Source organism: Symphalangus syndactylus, chromosome 17 (assembly GCF_028878055.3).
Source record: "Symphalangus syndactylus isolate Jambi chromosome 17, NHGRI_mSymSyn1-v2.1_pri, whole genome shotgun sequence".
Lineage (NCBI taxonomy): Eukaryota > Metazoa > Chordata > Mammalia > Primates > Hylobatidae > Symphalangus > Symphalangus syndactylus.
This window is the reverse complement of record NC_072439.2, coordinates 91,588,126-91,594,125: the sequence shown is the minus strand read 5'-3', so window position 1 is coordinate 91,594,125 and position 6,000 is coordinate 91,588,126.

The window sequence follows — 6,000 nt, the reverse complement described above, 5'->3', positions numbered from 1 at the left end:
ATCCCGGTTCTTTGCATTATGAAGCTCAAGCATAGATTTGCCCTAACTCACTTCCTCCCCACATTCCTGGCTGATAGACAAAGGCAGGGAGGAAGGAGGAGCTGAGTCACTGAAGCTTAATTCACTTTTCTGTTTCTTAGCCCCTAGAGCTTGGTTTCATTGAAGGTGGTTTCAGTAGGATTAACTTTGCTCCAAAAAGCATGCTTTTGGCTATATTGGAGCAGCATGACTATTTAATGTCTTTGAAGAATGTAGGTATTTTCTAACACTGACGGGACTACCTTTCGAAGTGGGCCCACAGAGGTCATCTTCCCCTGTATCTTCTTTGTCTTTGTGTTGAAAATCTAGAAACAGCAGCGTATGGGTGCAGTGGCACAAGCTAACGGCATCAGATGACCAAGGTAGGCACTCTTTCTAGAGACCCCAGTGGAATTCCCAAACACTAAGAGGTTTAGAGAAAAACAAACTTGCCTCTGTATTTTATAGGACTGGAACAGTGAAGGCAGGTTGCACTCTTCACCTAATATTCTAGGGAACAAATTTCACTCTCAGGATCCTCCTAGTGTGCTCTTGCTTGGCTGAAGCTAAACTGGAGCATGCTTTGTGCAAGAAAATCAAAGAAACATATAGGAGTGTTATTACCATGGCATGCCAGGAAGGGTATTGCACAGGATGTGAAGAAGAGACACGAGAAGTCACTGGAGGGCAGTCACTGACTTTGTGACCTTAGGAAAATAACTCAGATTATCTGAGTAACAGCATCCGCGTCTGTAGAGAAAAGCAGTCCCTGTGAGTTTGCTGTGGTCAGCATTCTGCAACTTCATTCCTCTCTCACAGTATCCAGTGTTTCTGTGGATAATGAATGGTCCCTGTATCAGCTAGCCACAAAACAGAAAACTAGGAAACTCACAATTTGCCGTTCACCCCAAGGCATTGGAGCCTTCCTGCTTCTCCCACATGTCTTTGTGTAAAACCTGCAAGTTACTCCAGGGGTAATTGAGCAATTGTCTAAATATTGTGAGGGGTGGCTAGCCCCACTAGCGAGTTTTAGATGTTTAGCTGAGTTGTAGAGTACCAAGAAAACAGAGTTTTTCTAAAATTCTGTAAACCTTTCTGAGGCAAAAATCCCCAAAGTAGGTAGCGTGGCCTGTCTTTCCTGACTTTTGGTCATATGTAAAGCTGTGAGTCCCCATTCATGTTCCTAGCTTAATGAAGCGGTCTGTTGATTTACCCGCTACATTGCCATGTCGTTATGGCTTTGCCTGTGATATTCATTCTACAAGATAGTCCAAATGCTTCTTCTCCTCTGATATTTCTCCAGATTTCTCTAATCAAAAACATCTTTTCTTCCCCTGGGATTCTCCCAAGTAGTTCATACTGCAGTCTCACTTGGAAAGACTTTATACATGTTTGTTTATGCATCCCTACCTTCTCCCAAACTCTAAACCATGCTCACATGAAGGGCAAGGGCTATAAGTCTTACATCTGTCTTGCTCCAAAGACTAATTCATGGAGACTGGTACCACTGAAAATTATGGACTTCCAAGCTCAGTGGTATTGGCACGTGTTTTAGTCAAACATTTTAGAAGGTACAGCACGATGCAAAGGGGAGAGCAAAGCCTTTGAAGTAAAAAAAAAAAAAAAAAAGAAAGCATTTCAATCCTGCTTCTTCTATTTAATCTCTGCGTGGCCTTAGGTAATTTGTTTCCAATATTTGAATTTGTGCTTTTTCATCTGTGTGACAGTCAGTTTTAGATGTTGACTCGAATGGGCCCAGATAGCTAGAAAAACATTTCTGATTGGGTCTGTGAGGATGTTTCTGGAAGAGATTAGCATTTGAATCAGTAGACTGAGTAGAGAAGATCATCTTCACCAATGTGGGTGGCATCCTTTGAGGGCCTGAAGAGAGCCAAAGGTGGAGGAGGGACAAATTTGCCCCTTTTCTGAGCGGCAACCTCCATCTTCTTGAGTGTTCAGACATCGGTATTCCCAGTTCTCTACAAGGTTGCACACAGTCCACCAACACCCTCCTCCTCTCGCCTTGTTCTTGAGTCTTTGGACTCAGACTGAATTACACTGCCTGCTTTCAAGGTCCTCCAGCCTGCAAACAGCAGATCATGTGACTGCTCATCCTCCATCATCACACGAGCCAATTCTCATTATGTATACCCTATTGGTTCTCTTTCTTTGGAGAAGCCTGACTAATGCAATCTATAACATGGCAATTCCATCACTTAGTTTGACTGTATGAAGGCAGAGAAACTGGATGGAAAAAAAAAAACAAAAAATCCTTAATGTGGCAACTGTTATGTTTAAGATTATTATTCTGGCCGGGCACGGTGGCTCGCGCCAGTAATCCCAGCACTTTGGGAGGCCGAGGCGGGCGGATCATGAGGTCAGGAGATCGAGACCATCCTGGCTAACACAGTGAAACCCCGTCTCTACTAAAAATACAAAAAATTAGCCAGGCATGGTGGTGGGTGCCTGTGGTCCCAGCTACTTGGGAGGCTGAGGCAGGAGAATGGCGTGAACCCGGGAGGCGGAAGTTGCAGTGAGCCAAGACCGTGCCACTGCACTCCAGCCTGGGAGACAGAGGGAGACTCCATCTCAAAAAAAAAAAAATTATTATTCCAATTCTATGAAATTTACTTATCTGTACTATAGAAAGCAAAATGATAATGGATTGGAGGAAATACTCTAAACTTATGGTGCAGATTAATTCTGGCCCTAGGTAATGCAGGGAAGTAACAGAGAAAGATGTGTATACCTATAGATGGGCGATAAAGGGGATATTTACGTTGTTAAGTTTGACTTATATGAAAAGCACAGAGATACATAGATTTGTGATAAATACCAAAAAATGTTAATCATAATTTATGGGCAGTAGGTATATGGACATGTATCAATTATTTTTTAAACTTTTCTATATTTTTAAAAGTATAAATTCTATGTATACTAGAAAATTTCCATTTCACATCATAGAGCTTAGGGTATGGTTTGTTGACCACGAAATCCTCTTTCTTCAATAGAAAGCATGTCACTAGTAAATCAAGGGACAATCAAGGAGAAGCTAGAGTAGGTTTTAATAGAGCTTTAGACTCTCAGATGAAAATAATAAAACCTTTTGAGATCTCTAATATCCCAAGGGATTATTTCCTAGCTAAGAATTAGGAGTTACCCCATCTGCAAAGCTCTGTCCCTTCTAGACAGGAGCTGAACCACAGCTGATGCCAGATCTAGTGTGACTGAAAGAAAACCGTCAAAGAAAAATAAATATATGTATGTGAAAATAAATTTTGAATATACCTTGGTAGTATCTTTTTACCTCTCTACTTCCTTCCACTGAAAGCTATTCAGAAAAAGCAAAACATACTACCTGTTTTTCCTATTTGCAAAGTATTTATTAGCATTTAAAATAATAATCCATCGAACCTTCATTAAACCCTCATTATGTCTTAACCACTTTATTTGGGGGTTGGACTAGAAACTGTGCAGGATCAACTTTCAAGAGATATATGACCACAAAACAGAAAACACAAAGCAGATTGTGGTGACATCTATAGAGGCAGGGGTTATATTCAAACTACTTAACAACTCACAGAGAATGGGCACAGACCGCTCAGAATGTACACATTTACCAATCAGAACAGGTAGCTTGCCTTAAAAGATACATTTTTAGGGAGTTTGAAGAAAGAATGAGCATTCTTGTATCAAGGAGAACCTGGGATTTTCAAAAGGCATTTTTGAAAGACAGGTGGTATTAATTGTCCATAGCTGAGGGTTTTATATATGTATATATATATATGCATATATATAATTTTTGTTTTTACTACTTGGGGATAGGGACATCTTGTTTTTACTACTTGGGGATAGGGACATCTTGTTTTTACTACTTGGGGATAGGGACATCTTGTTTTTACTACTTGGGGTTAGGGACATCTTGTTTTTACTACTTGGGGATAGGGACATCTTGTTTTTACTACTTGGGGATAGGGAGATATATATGTATATATACTCTTTTCCTTTTTTCTTCCTATTTCCTACCCCCTGGAGGATGGGGAGGGATTGCTTATGTTCTGCCCCACAACAATTAAAATGCTTTTTAACGTTCAGAAATAGAAAAAAGAAAAAAAAAAGACGATCAAACTGAGGAGCCAAGTTTGTTCGTATCTATCATGAAAACCGAAACACATCTTAAGTCCTACAAAGTCTTTCCAGTGCTAGATAATCAAGGAAGCTTTGTTGTGGAAGTAGTGTTTGAGGTAATTTTTGAAAGACAGAAAGAGGTAGATTGAGATGGGTGAGAGTAGGGTCGAAACACTCTGTTGAAGAGAACAGCATAGAAAATACACAGATACCTGAAAATTCAAGAATTGATTTGTTGAATTCTACAAATAGTTATTGAGTGAAGGCTACAGTAGGCTTCATCAATTAACAATGCAAGGAAACCTGCCTTGTGAAGATTACATTCTAGCTGGGAATGTTGAGTAAACAGAATTGGTTGGAGCATCAGATAATATTTGACTTAAAGGGCAAATTAGTGACAAAGTTAGATAGGCTTAATCCTGCTGACAATGGCCAGTCATGGAAGGGGTATGTTTTCAATAAGGGGCTTGAGGGGCCTAGGTTAGTTGGATGCAATCTAGGGCTGACAGATTTTGGAACACATACTCTGTCTCCACCCAGGGAAAGTCCACAGGCTTCTTTTCTTTGAGGTGTGTGTGTGCAGCCTAAGAGAGTGACCCACTGAGAACTTATTTTCTGATTGGAGACAACAGTACCATGGAAAAAAAAGAGCCAAGCTAGAATAGAAAGACTTGCTGATTCTACCACTAACTATAATAGCTTTGTGAACTTAGACATGCCTGTAACTTCTCAGAGGCTCAGTTTCCTCCACCCTTTGTACTGATAATGTTTGCTCTGTCTATTACACAGTGTTGAAATAAACAAGACAAGTTTATATGAAATGTTTTAGGAAACAGTGAATCAGTATATATTAAGAATATAGATTTTATATTTATTTATACAATCCATCTAGATCATCAGACCTATTGACAGATATTCTTTAGCTATGTTTTACTTGACTGTATTTTTTTAAATATATAAACTAGAAAATTGCCACTTCTTTTCCCCTACGTTGATGTCATTTCTTCTGTTTCCTGAGAGATTAGAAGAGGGTGTCCCAGCTGAAAGTCATGCTATGAAGGAAGATTGTCATGGAAAATACCTCTAGCTGTTGCACAAATCTTTGCTTTTATCCCAGCAATTCCTATTAGCACCTTTCACAGCTTTTACCTAAATGTTATTAATTCTTAAGGCCTCTTAATTTTAGCTAAGTAATGTCAGTATGTAACGAAAATCCCATTTTCTTCCTTAAATGGCGGCCTGCCTCATGGTGAAATGTACATTTCTAGAACACTGAAGCTAGTAGAGGACTTTGAGATCTTTTACTCCAGCCTCTTTCCTCTTAGAGATGGGAAAACCAAGACTCATTGTGTGAATTCCAGAGTTCTTTAGGCCAGGGGTGTTTGTGGTAAAAACCAGCATGGGGATGAAAAACAGTAAAGCAAACAGAGTAAGAGAAGGAATCACTCGTAAGCAGCACTCAAAAGTATTCATTGACAAGTTCCATTGAGAAATAGCAACAGCAATAACAAGGGCATCACTGGTATGGAAGGGAGACTTCTTCTAAGTAGAGGTTGGGTTAGGTTGTACTACAAATGACGAAGAGAAGTCTGGATCACCTGGTTCTTTGCCTCGCTGTGAGAATCTGGATAGTTCCTTTTCCTGCCTGGGCCTCAGTTTTCCACTCCAGAAAATGAAGAGTATAAACTAGATGGCTCTTAAGTTCCTTCTAGGTCTAAACTTCTGTGATTCATAGAGCTGTGTATTTTTCAACTTTGAATTTCCCACAGTGCTTTGCACATATGAGAGTCTGTCAAAGGCAGCTGAGTAACCCCTGGGACAGGAAGCACAAGGAGAGCCCTCACCGAAGCCCAT